We start from the raw sequence: 15,087 nt of genomic DNA on the forward strand, positions 1-15,087 counted from the left end.
GGCCGAGAGAAGGCGTAAAAGTGCACCGTGGGATTATGCTAACGTAGAAAAAACGGCCTGTTGCACCCAAGCTTGTCGTCGTTGTTGCCCTAGGTCGCGTTGTTAGAACGCAACATTCTCCAACACCGGATGTCATAATCGTTCTAACAACGCGGATCATCGATCCGTGTCGTCCGTCAGATCAAATTAAATTCGTTTCTCGACCGACGAAGCACGTACATTGTACATATTATCGAACAGGCATCGAACATACATTATTTTGCAATATATTGGAGCGCGTTGATAATCATAAACAAGATTGTTTCAATTTGAATTTATACGTTCAGGCCTTTCTACTTTTTACCCTACCATACCTTTATGAAATGCCTTTTACTTACTGAGATACGTTTTTATCATTTGAAAGTATATAACGCGTTTCTCATTATGACAAACACGCGGCAATATTCCGTAGAAAATTCCAACGAATTATCTTACATCATTAAGATTTAAAAAAAAGAACAAATTCTCTTGTCTACTGATTATCGTAAAGAGTACGACTTTTTATATTTTTACAGATAATGCGCGGCATTCTAAAACTCTTAGTTTTACATAGTATCGTCGCGTAATCTCAAAGTTTCATTTTCGTTTACACGAATCGCCAACAAACGAAAGAAACTCCACCAAATAGCCCCTTTAAGTAATAGAAAGATATTTCAACGATTTAATTGCTACTGTGGGCACAAGTTTGCTCGTAGTCGAAGACAACCTGTTGACTGCATAATTGAACAAGCCAGCGTGCCAAAACGCAAGCTGGCATTACGCGTGTTACAGCGTTTAACGGGGAATCCGCTTGACATTCCGCGACGCGTCCCGATCGAACGGCCGACACAAATTAAATAATCTTATCTTCGCAGCGAGCTGCGTGGCCAAGATTAAAAAGCGAGGAACGCTTCGTCGTTGTCTACTATCGCTTTCTGTTGTACATTCTCTGGCTACTTTGCGTGATTAATATATGGAAAGCATATGTATGTTACTCAACGACTCGACGAATCGCTTTACCGACGTGTAAAATCTTACAGGCAAAGAAGAAACGTAGAAGGAATAAAGAGAAGCCTTTCGATGTTCGTTTAACGTCGCATAACGGCATCGACTTGTTGAAAACGATAGCCACGCTATGTAAATACAACTTGCTCGGGAACGTAGTCAAAGGAATCGATACTGTCACGAACTTTGTTTCCGTTAATATACAGAAGATTTCTATTCGTTCGAATACATTAAGAAGCAGAACAGTTCGCACGTGAAGCTCGCATGCACCATTCGTACAATACGTGTTTTTAATTTTAATAATAATCAAAGTTCACGTCTGAATAATTTCATTCCAATTAACGTACGTTTGCATGTTTTACTAGCAACGAGAGGAATTGAAAGGTTAAGTCGTAAGCGTTTGTACGATTGGCTTAACGTTTAGCTAATTATATGGATAGGTGATAAGAACTCATTGTTAGTTGGAATTTAATAAATCCTACATTGAGAACAATTTTTATTGCGATAGGTAAAATTTTATTTGGATAGAATTCATACTCGGACAATTAAATTTCAGCGTATAGATTTGTTGGTTAACGAGAAGAATTAAAATCGTAAGTGTTGGAATACGTGAGATTAGGAGGTTAAAATTATCGCGTAAGGAAATTTGGAAAATCTTTTACGAAATGTCGTTTGAAAAATTGATTCACAAATCACAGAATTATCGCGTGCACGATTAATAGATCCATTTTTGACAAGCTTAGGTTTCCAATGAAAAACGAAAATCGACTACTTTTTGACGTTTAAGCCAACAAACGATATAAATTCGAGAGTTACGTAAGAGATATTTTACACAATAAACATTTATAGTCTTTATAGTCGATACGAAGATTCGTTTCTAGCTTCTCAATAAAAAAAAAAGGGATTACTTATTTTTGGGTATTTAGACAGGAAAAAATATGAGATTAGAAGATTGAAGTATTAAAGAAGAAAATCTGAAAAAATCTTGTATGAAATGTCGTTTGGAAAATTCATCCGTCGTTGTAAAATTTTTACCAGCAACAATAGGATCCATTTTCAGTGTGGTTAGTTTCCCGATCAAAAATAGACGAATGAATCACTCTATTCTGTTCGCGTGAATTCGTCATTTCGAATTTAATAAAATATATCGGGGGACAAACCGTATGGAACGTAACGGGGAAGTGAGTGCAGGCCGAGCAGCACTCGACGTTTTATTGCGTGCTACTCTTTGTTCCAGCTGAAAGTAGCGTTTATTGCGCCAAGGACGTACGTATACTTTCACGTTAGGTCAAATATAGAACTCATTGCTTGTTCGCGGAATTCGAGAGAGGAAAAGATGGAAACCATATGCGCGCTCTAGAAACTTACGAAAATTTTTCTTTAATTAGACGAGACCAAAGTTTGGAATAATTCTTATCCAGACAAGCAATTATGAAATCTAAGTTTGCTACCACTTTGGACCTAATACTCCAATCTTTGATAATCAGAATTTACCGATCAGGAGTCCCTTAACCCGTAACTGTTTAGATTTTTCAATCATACGATAAACCTAGAATATAATCATGCTGTAAGTGCAACTTTGTTTGTTTTTAATCACTCAATTATTTAGTTAATACGCCTAGAATTTTGAAATTTCTTTATCATGGTCGTTATTCAAACTACGATATGTTTTACTAAAATCTTGTAAAAGATGATCTAAATCTATATATAGGACCTAGTTCCATCTTAGTTGTTTCTTTACTGGAAAACTATTTGGTCATTTTGCAAAAGATATATCAGATCTATTTTCATCGTTAACTCTTTTTTATTATGAAATAAATTTCATTATTTTCGCTGATCGTTCCAATGAAAAGAAGATATTTTGCATCGAGTAATTAAATAAAATAATAATAATATAACCAATAATATTATCTTTCTCCTGGTTTCTGCATTACCTAAATAATATTTCTGCGGTGAACTTTATTGAAACTCCAGCGAATTCCCGCTGTACAGCCTGCGTAACAAAATATATAAACACCATACCAGTTGCAGATTAAATTAATCTAAAATTATTTCTCCCTCGTTTTATGAAACTTTCTGTTCTCCGTGTAACGCGTAATGTTTGGAATCTTTTGAAATTTGTTTTCTTTCCTCATCTCGCTACAAGGCTGTGGAACTCGTAAAAGATCAACTCGCCTAATGCTTCGTTGCAGTGAACTTTACGATTGGCGAATTATTTCAGAGACGCCAACGCAACGCGAAAGAACCGGATATTCCATGGCGAACGTTACACAATCGACGTTAATTCCTACGCCTTTTTTCCTTATAAATTCACTCGATGGATGATCGGAATGGACAAGAAGGATGACGTTATTTTAAAACATATTAATATGCAATTCTAAGCCAAGAACGCTCGTCGATCGTTTATTGGAAATTATTGATCACTCTGTTGTAACATAGAGTGTTTGAAAAATTACTAAATTTTCTTTCCAATTTTAAATATTCTTTTTATTCATGTGCTGCATTGCTTTCAAGACACATTTACGATATTAATTTCCATCTGTATTTTCTATTATTAGGAAATTAATAAAGTATCGTTAATAATTGACACGATTAGCAGAATCTTTTCCTCAATTTATGTTCCTCGCTTAACCTTTCCAACGCCAAGATATTCGATATTTAATAATGCGTTTATTATACGCTATTTACTTATTACAGCAAGCTTGACCGAACAATTTTTCACTATTGATGCAAAACATACCGATTATTATTTAAATGCAAAAACTTGAACAGAATGACTTAAAAACGTACTATAATTATATATTAAATTAAATGAATTAAAAATAGAATTATTATAGACTTTAAATATTCATTATTCATTTACTCTGATTGTGGAATTTATTATAGGCACTTTAAATAACGAACTACATCTTTGTACTTATACAATTAATGAATTTTCCCAATGTAGTAATTCCTTGGACGAAAACTGAATAAAGGAAGAATAAGAAACTGAAAATTCATCAAACGTGGCACAATAAAAACGGTTTCTTCCTACTGCTTTGATTATCTCCAGGCACAAGAGCAAAGATGGTATTGGATGTACGTACATATAGGTTCATAACGCTCATTGAATGGTTGTAGGCGAACGCATAGATGGGTTTACGACGCTATAAACAACTTTTTCGTAACTCATATATGGATTCTGCCAAATTAATATTCTCTTTGACGCAAATCACACGACCTATTTATATGACCGGGGATTATTTTAATTAGACGAATCGTCGATAATTATTCAGTAGTTAAACGAAGCACCACTGAATCATGTAAATAACTATACGAACACAGGATCATGGATTTAAATTATGTTAGCTTGAAAAATCTAAAATCAATATCGATAAGATCGAAATAACTAATTACGTAAAAATCAGTAGATGAAAGAACTTCATTTTATATAATGGAATTCTATGTTTTTAACTATATCGATCGTGCAAACGTCATGCACATCCTCTTTATGCGTTTTTAAATACTTCACTGCCTTCCTGTTAACGCTATTTGTAAGAATAAACTAGAGATGTTATTCAATTACTAGTAAATTATGAATTTATGGTAAATTATTCAAATAACCGGATTTCTCGATTATTTAGAAGCTATGAATACTTGTATACAGGGTGTCTTATGCAGCTAGGTTTAAAATAGCGCAAGATAGAAAAAATATATCGTTAAGTAGTTTGTTTTAAGTGATGCATCACGTGGTATATATTTCTATTCGCTAATTAATATATTTTTCCGTCTTCTATAAAAGAAGTACGTGTTACTTTCACTTTTCTTTCTTATACTTTTCGTGTGATATATTTTGCCTAATGAAACTTTTCTTCTGCTTCCTACGATATAGACTGCAGTTGTATAACATTCGATTTCTGTAAAACACCCAGTATACAACAAAATTAAGGAAAAAATCGTGCACAGTTGCACAGCATTGCGTGTGTGTTTGTATACGAGCGGAGCAGGGCGGAACAAACAACGCGATGAACAGGATGCGATAAGATCCAGCTGGCAGGATAATAATCGATCCTGCCGCCGCGTCGCAAAGATTCTAATCGACGCGTGTCTTGCAGGAGTCCATGTGTAATTGCGTTTAACGAATGGAAATACTAACTGCCGCGAATTACTCCTATCAACGATGCTTCTCGCTTCCGAGAAAACCAACGAGTTCTTGACCTTGGTCAATTTGAAAATCCTTCATTTCTACCGTTACGATTACAAATACTTCTTCGATTACAAATAAGGGTCATTTCGATCGAAGGACAGAATAATTTACGAATCAATAACAAATATTATAAATTTGTTACTTTAAAAGCGAATTACATTAATTACGTGTTGGTTTGAATGTTTCTGTGTAAATAATTTCTATTTGTATAATTTTCTGTAATTAAAGTAAATAAAATTGTAACTAATTTAGTTGAAACCAATGTAAACGATCGTTTCTGAAGTTTGCGATTTTCGTAAGAAATTCGTACGATCTAAGGAATCGAATACGACGCGAAGAAATCATGTACATACATAACTAAGCGACGAAAGCGAGTTTCGTAATACACGTAGCGAAAGACATACACATACAGGTCTGGCGTAAATATTGACACGAAACGACAAGAAGCATGTACGGTACGACCCCGGTAGAAGTCGAATACTCCCTGTTTCTCCCTGTGGAACGACGAGCAACAAGGAAAAAAAAGCCATAGGGAAAGAGAGAAAAAAAAGTCTATCTACGGTCGCGGCGAAAGGAAGAAAAGGACTTAGGAAAGGTCACGCGCCTGCGCGTGCAATGTACGTTCTGGAAAGAGCGCGGCTGTTCATATATCCGCGTTCATGGACATATACGGCTGTTTTCAAAACACGGTCGGTAAAGTAGACGCGGGATAACGTCGTAGAGAATAAAAAACGGACGAAGAGCGGAACTCGTTCAAAATTCGACGAGTCTCGGTATCTCGACCGTTACCACGCCATCGATATACATGCATGCCAATGGCGAAATTTTCTAGAATCATCGATAGCGCGATACACGAGCGTCAGCATGTACGCTGTTATTTTATCTATAAATTTGCCTAAACCGTTGAAAAGTCTGGTTAGGTTGACGCGATAATCTAAACGTCTTGTATTTAAAACGGATCGGATGAAGCTCTTTGGTCGATAAGAATATGCTCGGACGGAACAAATTATTTTCATACGCTACCATATGGAGCTACGAGTACTCTATATTAGGACGGTACTTACGTCTTGTAAGAGCCTCTCCGCGTTGTCGCCGGGGCGCAGTAGCACAGCACGTCTCACAGATCTTCACCGAAGTCAAAGCACGCTAACATATATCCTATCTGAGCGTTCTCTCGTCCACTTAACGTGCGGGCATGCGACGCGTTTACGATTACTATCGCATATGCTCTCTCTGTTTCTCTTTGTCCGGCACCACACGTGACGTTTTCAAGCCGGCAACGACGTGCAGAAACGACGGAAATCTGCGTGAACGTGTTGAGTTCCTCGCGGCTGCTCTCACCGCTCGACCGATCGTACACACACTGTGTGGATCGTCACCAATAGACGCGTTGTTTTTATCGATATGTCTCAGCGGGATCACCAGAAAAAAAGAAAAGATAGAACTTGTCTGCTCGGTGGATGAAACGTGGCTGCCCGTCGTCGTTGACGGGCAGACGAAACGAACCGAAAAGTTAGGTACGAGTTTCAAATCGAAATTTCTGTTTCCGATCGATCCCGATCCTTCGAACCACCGTTGTTGTTAAATAGACGCCTCGCCGTTTGATTTCGCGGCAGGAATAGTAAACACACAGGAACGAGGGGACGATGCGAATGTCAAACCGTACCGTTTCCGACTAATGACGGAACGCGAGGAAGAAACTTTCGAGTACAACGTTGGTTTACACATTGACGACACCTCAAGTCGTCGCGGCGAACCAATTGACACTGACAGCCGCGTTCAACTCGAGCGCGCACGCACTCTACCTTCCCCCACTCTTCTCATCCACCCTCTTACTATACCTACATATATCTATAGTAACTATTCCTACCCCCTCTACGCCTGGCCAACGTCTATCCCCGTATTATCGTTCCTAAAACGTCATCCGCACCGCCAATCTTCCCTTCGAAGCAGCGCTTCCACGCGCTCCTGAGTCACGATTCCACTTCGATTTTGACGTATGTATGCACACACGCGTTACGTGCGTAATAAAATACCCAAAGAACGCCGGCCGGCACACTAACGCTTTACACAAGCGACGTCTGATTTATTTTTAAATTTGCCAAACCGCGCAAGGTTCTTTCATATCAAGAATACCTGAGGCTTTTTTCCGTACGACACTTGTTCTCAACGTTCTATCACTGCGAGTATTACGCGTTTTAAATTGCGCTAATTATTTCTGATGAATCTTCAATTTTTCACTCGCCTAATAAAAAATGTATTTAGATTACGATCAAGTGCAGTCGATTCAAATTATTTGAAACTTACATGTAAATGATATAAGATAGAATCTTTCTTTCGACTGAATCAACCTTTTACTATCGTAAATCTCACGTTTTCCACGTTATAATTATTTCCGAGTAATGTTCAATCTTGTACTTGCGCACTTTGTAACGTATGCAAACTCATATACTGAAATGGTAATAAAAGTAAAAGAACTTTACGTATAATTACAATCAAATCAAATATTTAAGAACGAAGATCGCTTATTAGATTGGATAGAAAAAAACAATATTACAATGGCACAGGCCCTTCAATTCGACACTGATCCGTACAACGAAGAGCGTTGTGGATTGCAATCGTGTACGAACGATTTATATATTGCACGGTTGTTATCTGAACGTGGTTGTCGTCGCGGTTACGTAATAACACCGGCGATTTCAAGCGATAAAACAAACACACGCATATGGCCGATGTTATTTTTTTTGTCGGCAAAAATGTATTTTACGTATTTTAAACGTTTCCATCGACTTCTAGAACCAGCCTGGTATGCTATAGGCGACTATAGCATACGGCAGAGCGCGGGATCCGCGCGACCGATCGTTCTACAATCAGCTGAATATTTCCACATCGACGATGAAACTTTTGAAGAGTTGTTGCCCTAGTTTTCCACTCGATTCTACTCTGGCTAGGAATTTTCTACCAGCTGGTCTTTCCATCGCTTCCGCCGTTGTTAATACGGTTCGTGTATATATAGAAATTCAACTGGGCGACGCGGAAAAAGGAAGACAATAATTAATGCAATTAAGGCGCAATGTAACAGAAGAGACGACGTCCCCAATATAGACATTGGCTCACGAAAGTATTCTAATTATTGCCATAGGAAATTGTTGTGTATGTTAAATATAAAATATTTTGAAATCTCACATTTTTTTGACCAAATAGTTGGAACGAAGATATTTATTGGAAAAGTAATTCTGTTCATAAGTATCTTTTGTACTGTCACTTAATAAAATCAGTTAAATTTTAAAAGCCACTAGGAGATTATAAAAATATTGAAAAATTTGTATGATAAGAAAAATGTGTGATAAAAATTATCTACAGTGACTTACGAAAATATTTTCTGTAGCATATATCGAATATAGTAGATAGGTATAGTTATGGTCTTTGAAGAATTTACTCGAACGTTATAAACAAGAAATCAAATACTCTCGAAGCCTGTAAAAGCTATTTGAATCTATCTGAGGCTAATTCATTATCGAAAAAGGCGAACAATTTTTCTAAAAAAAGACTCTTTGTATTCTAAATGGCAAAAAGCCTAATTGTAATTAAATCTTTCTTAATTTTCACTGTGAATTTTCTGAACAATCTATTACTATCGGCGTTACTCTGTATATTCGTTGTTGAAGAATGTTACAGGCGTAGGAATTAGACCGGCGGTAACGGGACTGGCGAACGTTCTAATTCTCGCGTAACACTCTGTATTTTCCTTTTTCGCGTAATGCATGCTATTTTCGTAATATTCACGCAAATAAACGTACGCGATATCAATGGCCGTGTATTAGAGCTAGAACCTAAATACGTGTGTTACCAGCGATTTCTTTGTCGTATTGTGATGAAATAAAAAGACAAAAGAGAAAGAAAGAAAAGACGTAACGCGGAGATATGCACTGCTGTGTTTCATTACAGCAGACACAAAAAGTATTTGCACATCGCTGTATTTATTATAGAATTTATATATTAATTAATTAGATCCAAGTATATTAAATTACGTATCATTTAGCACTGCTTCCATATGACTAAAATTTGATATTATGAAAATGAAATGTAGAACCTGATAAAAAAAAAGGTTCATTGGAAAATAAGATTATGTGCAAATATTTTTTTGTAGTCACTGTATATAAATATGTATAATGACATATTTTTATACTTTGAAAAGTTTCATTTTTCAAACTATCAGTAAGATAGAAAGTAAAGAATCTTTCTTCTTATTGACACTCAAAGACTGCTCGCATTATTTCAAGCAATGATATTTAAAATCAATAATTACACAGATGTCACCCTCTATGCTATTAAATTATCGCTAAATTTCTCCAACAATTATTCAAATTTACAATCTGCTAATTCCTGTAGTTAATAACAGTGTAAATAATGGTAGAATTAACGAGAAATCAACGTGCTGTGAACTGAACACCAAGTGAAAATATGTCGTTTTAGAGTTTACAAAACTTTCCACTTATATTTTAAAGCTCGAGCTTTGCTCTACATTATTCCAAGGAGGTATAATTTTATGAATATGGACTTTAAGTGCGGGTTTAAAAAAAGATCGAATTAAATGCTTATTGCTTATAAATATGCTAATGGTTTATTAACGTCAACAGGGTAATTCTTCGCCCGTTTCTTTCGATTATTAAATGCATATTGTTACACGCCTTGTCGCCCAAACATGACAAAGGAAAGTTTGGACGTACACACTGGCGAAAGAAATAATGGTCATTGCTGGGAACTTCTTGCATGATAAAAGTCATAATTTATAAGTTATAAACTTCTGTTACTGTTGTTTTATTACCAAACTCGTTACTTGCTATGCAGGACAAAGAGTCGATTAAGACTGACGAGTCGCGACATTTTACTGTCCACGTTAATTCTTTCTCTTGCGTAGCAAGAAACAAGTAACTCTAAAAAAATTTCGTACGACAGAAGTTTATAATCTGAAACTTATGATCTGTGAAAATTCATTAATTGATTGAATTTAATATTTTCAGGAAAAATTTATCAATCATTTAGATAGCAAGTAACAAAAGTTTGACAATAAAACCGTAAAATTGTAAAACTGTGAAAATCGTTTCTACGGCAAAAGTCGATATAATCTAAAACTTATTGCTTGTCAAAATGCACCTACGTATAGAAAGAGCTCAACAGAATTCAAATTCACAAATACGTACGTACGTGTATAGAAAAGACGCTAGATATTTGATAAAAGGACCGTAATCGAACGGAAATTGGCGTCGATTAAATAATCATGTGGTCAGAGGAGACGAAACACAGCGAACCGCCATACAAATCGCAGAGCTTTCGACGCCGATGCAAAGGGAATGAAAAAAGATGCATCGACGAAGTTCCAAAGACACTTTTAGGTCAAACAGTTATCGCAGGTTATTGACTCTGCATCAGATCGTTACTTTCACGTCATAGTATTGGTCTGTGGTGCTTTTAAATGGAAGCCGCGGTTTATCTATTCTCGGATGCGCTACATTGTCAACGCGTGTCATTCATCGATGCTCGTGTAAGAATTCGCGCGTTTCAAATTCCTCATTATCTTTTGCAACTGGACAACAGAAGGTAGACAAAAAAGGGGACAACGAAAGAGAGAAATGAATTTCATTCGAATGTTGGATCTGTCGAATTCGTTCTTACGTGTTTATTCGCAATCTTTAACATCGTTCGAAATCTTTATTTTTAATTCTCAATTGTTTGGAAATATGTATCATTCTGACTCGAAGGGTAAAAATAATCTTAATAAAGATATTGGCCATTGGTGTATCGTTAAAAGTTCGATGAAGCACGTTTATGAGTCGTACACTTTACGAAACTAAGGCACTTGCACAATAATTTACCAACTAACGATATTAGTAAATTAGGTTACAAATTGCAGGCTAGAAATTCCTGTTTTATAACTGCCTAATTTTTTCTCAGATAAGATAGTCAGGTAACATTTTGTAGTCGAGGAAAAATTTATAAAATTCTAACTTCTTTAGCAATTTATAACTTTATTCGAACGAGTGCATAACACCTATAAAAATATTACGTGTATATATCGTATGATCCATAAATCAGCTAATCTTAGCCGATCGATGTAAGTCGTATTCTTATTGTCTCGAAACAAAAGGTATTTTTAATCCGGATACGGTCCGGTTTCTCGGTTTCAGGAAAGATCACTTCTCAGACTTCATTTGAATTTTCGATCGGTGGACTGATTAACTCGAAGATATCGCACCCTGTCCACCTAACGTTGCTCACCGACTAACAAACATAAGTATATCTGTATGGTGATCGTCTGAATTGTTCACGTGAATTTCTGGAGAAACCGGTCGTTCCAGTATCCACCATGGACGAGTCAAAGCTGCGTCCTCATCATCCTCTTCGTGGTGAAGAGAAAAAGGAAGTTGTCAAAATACAATACGATGAATCTCGAATGTTTGCGCTTCACGTGTGTGGTTGTTCATGTTTGTTGGTGGCTCGAGGATCTTTATTGGTCCGTAGTGGAAAAATTTTTTTCAAGCAAACAACTTTTATCTGCGCGCGATGCGATATAATTTTGATACATTTTTAAAAATATGTATTTGGAAGTGGAATTCGTGTATCGTTTCGTTACGAAGTGAAAGATATATACAATGATATGAACAGATACATTCTTTTAAAATATCGATTAATACTTTTTAAAAAGCAATCGATCAACGTGAACTTGATTTTTATCTTAGGTGCTTCTGGAAAATTTGAAGTACAATTTTGAGTAAAAATGTGAAAGAAATATCAACGTATGCTTGTATTTCGTAATACCTAATAATTTCTATACAAACAATTACGTCAGTGACATGCGTTAAAAATCATCAATTTCGAGATATCTACCAAATTGTCTCTAAAAATGAAATATTTACGATACGAGTGTCGTAAGTATCAAGAAGAATGCAACACTCACACAAGAACTGTTTCTTTCTCTTTTTTTTTTTTAATAGCAAGCGGAACACATAGAGAATATTTTAATGGAAACCCTCAAAATCCAAAGAATGTCAGTAAAATCATAAAAGACAAAATTTGTTTATTATGAACTGATCAAGTATAATGGATCACTTTGTATTTCAAATCCTCCTCATCACAAAAGAAATATACTTTCCTTAGTTGTGTCTTTTTCAGTAATTCTGTCTTCAATTACAATCTACACTCCCCTTTATTAAAAACGAAAGAAAAAAGGTGGCAAAATGAAGGCAAGTAAAAAAGGTGCAATCGAAATATAACATGACACTGAAGAATATTGTGCAGGTGCAGCAACAATATGCTGCGAGAGGACGCGTGCAGGAAACGTATGAGCGCAACGAAAGAGCAACGAGTGGCACAGCACCGTGCTCGACGAGCTCGAACGAGAAAGATTTGTTCATTATTAAATCATCGAGTAACTACCAGAATGTATTTCCTGAAAAATTTACTTGCCTTACTGTCAGTTCCCTAGCCACTTTTCCCTTCCATTACGATCTATACCCATGTTTACGCAAAATAAAAAAAGAGCAAGTAAAAGAACGCAATCGAAAGACGAGATGGAACGAGATCGAAGGATGCTGTACAGGAGTAACAACAATATGCTGCGAGAGGACGTGTGCGGGCAACGTGCGAGCGCAACGAAAGAGCAACGAGTGGCAGAGCATCGTGCGCGCCGAGCATGGGCAAAGTGAAGGTGTCGATGACGTAATATGCGGCAACCGTGATATATAGTTAGAGAGAAAAGTGGGGTTGCTCGTGACGGTAAAGGTGGACCGCATGGTGGGGGGGGCGGCTTGTCACAGAGGCAGTGGGATGGGGGTGGGGTGAGTGCATCGAATGCGCGCAAGCGCAACGACGCGCAACGCTGCGCTGTTCTGTGTTGCGCAGTCGCCACGGCGACCGTCAAGGACGTTCGCGCTCGGTGCGCCGCACCAGGCATCCGACAGAGACAGAGAGCAACAGTTAGGAATTACTCGAATAGTTCGGAATATTTGTGTAAAAATAATTATATACTCGGTTGCATTCTTTTTCGTCGAAATAATTCGAAAAGCGAGCCGAACGATCCGACGTTTCCTCGTAAAATGGCAAATCATTTCCAAGTATATGTGTATTATGTAAAACAGCCAATGAGGTAATTGATCGACCGTATGTTAGAGAAATAGCGATCGAAATGATCGATACGTGTCTTCGATTTTATCGAAGGTATGTATTTCGAAAGTGACAGCACGCATGGCGGAAATTGCTAGGTTTAATTGATTCGGTTTTAGGCGAGTTTCGTTGGTCTGATCTGGGCGTTGAAAGGTAAGGATGATATGCTTTTAGGGATATTACGTAAACATCTGGGAAAGAAGCGGTGTGATTGTGTTTTAGGAAGTAGATAGTTGTGAAAGTTTTAGACCTTTCCCTGGGTTATGTCCATAGTGATCGATGTCGTTACATCTGCCTATGCGAATATACTCCACAATGTGTAATATACCGATGTATAAGTTAATAAGTCGCGTTATTCGCGGTATCTGCAACGAAACAAAAACTTGTAGTATCTCTTGGAAACAACTGTTAACCTTTCACAAGTTCCTAACCTTAAATACCCTTCACGCGTTCTATTCAAAATTTCTCAATATGGTTTCTTGATAGAGCAACAGCACCAAAAAGGAGGGATATAAAAATCGGTAAGTCAAACAAGCGAAAAAAGAAAGCAAGCGAACGAAATAAAAGGTATATGGAACAAGAAACCAACTAAACACACTACTAAGACTAAATGTAACACAGGCGCGTAGGAGAGAGAGAATGTGGCCAGAATATTACAAGTGTATACACGAGCGACAAAGAGAGCAAGTATTATCGAATAAGCGGGTGTAAGAGAGAAACGAAGAGACAGAGAAAGCGAGGGTTGCCGGACAGAGACTAGACGCTAGGCCAGCGACTGAGAGAACGAGCAACGAGCGAGAGAGCGAATGGTCGTACGTAAGTCAAAAGAAGACAGATAGAGAGTGAAAGAGTGCCTTCTGTCTGCCGCACCCGCGAATCGACGAATTCGAGCCACTCGATCGGCCTCGAGCGGCCTTGGATGTATCGCGGCCGGAGTGCAGGGCGGAGCGAGATTGTTGCTCGTTTTCCAGGGTATTTCCATGGTACCTCTTGGAACAAGTTTCCGTCTCTTAACCAAACGAGTCGAGCGTTTTCGCCAATGAACGATTGCCTCCCTCGCATATGGTAATCATATATCGCATTGGATGGCGATAGAACCGAAGTTGAAGTTTTTCATAGAGTCGTATGTAATTCGGTAAATCGTTTCTACATTCGTAGATGTGGTTTTCACGTTGATTTTGGGAAACATGGAAAATATAGAAGAAAATATGGAAAGTGATATCTGAAACTGGTAGATGCGGTGAAGGATGCTCGGTGCTCGGCGGCCTTGAGGAATTAATTGATTTTGGCCAGACCTATAGCTTCTTCAACTTGAATGTACTAAATTAAAAATACATTGCGCCGTAAACGTCAAATTAAAAATATCCTTCAAAAGTGCAAAAATACGTTTTAATCTTTTTTCTCCTCTTTTTTAAACGAAGTTAACAAACGAATAATATTATCATTTTAATTTTTTAGTAACTCATTAAACTGTAAACGAACGTTCCATGAATATGTAAAACTACATCGAAAATCTCTCTTTTCTATTTCTTTTTTAAATAAAAGATCGCGAAGTTTCTGTATAATGAAAAAGGACACGCGTACGTGGATTTTTTCAATTAACCGACGATTTAATGGCAAAGTATCGGCACGGTATTAGAAAGTATTCCGATTGATCGTGCACGAATAAATATGTACGATCGAACATGCCTTCGGCGACGTGCAATCTCTTAAAA

At 37.2% G+C, this 15,087-nt stretch overlaps 1 protein-coding gene across 2 annotated transcripts in view; it reads right to left on the minus strand.

Annotated features, from left to right (window-relative positions):
- The window catches only part of LOC132909615 (terminal nucleotidyltransferase 5C), a 157,483-nt gene that overhangs the window by 78,151 nt on the left and 64,245 nt on the right, over window positions 1-15,087 (minus strand). Inside the window, exon 1 of one of the 2 annotated variants that reach the window (XM_060964538.1) lies at window positions 6,274-6,986. The exons of the other annotated variant lie outside the window; for it this stretch is intronic. The gene's annotated coding sequence lies outside the window, so the exon portion shown is untranslated. Of the gene's footprint in view, window positions 1-6,273; window positions 6,987-15,087 lie in introns of those variants that run through there. 2 annotated transcript variants of the gene reach the window in all.

This window comes from Bombus pascuorum, chromosome 8 (assembly GCF_905332965.1).
Source record: "Bombus pascuorum chromosome 8, iyBomPasc1.1, whole genome shotgun sequence".
Lineage (NCBI taxonomy): Eukaryota > Metazoa > Arthropoda > Insecta > Hymenoptera > Apidae > Bombus > Bombus pascuorum.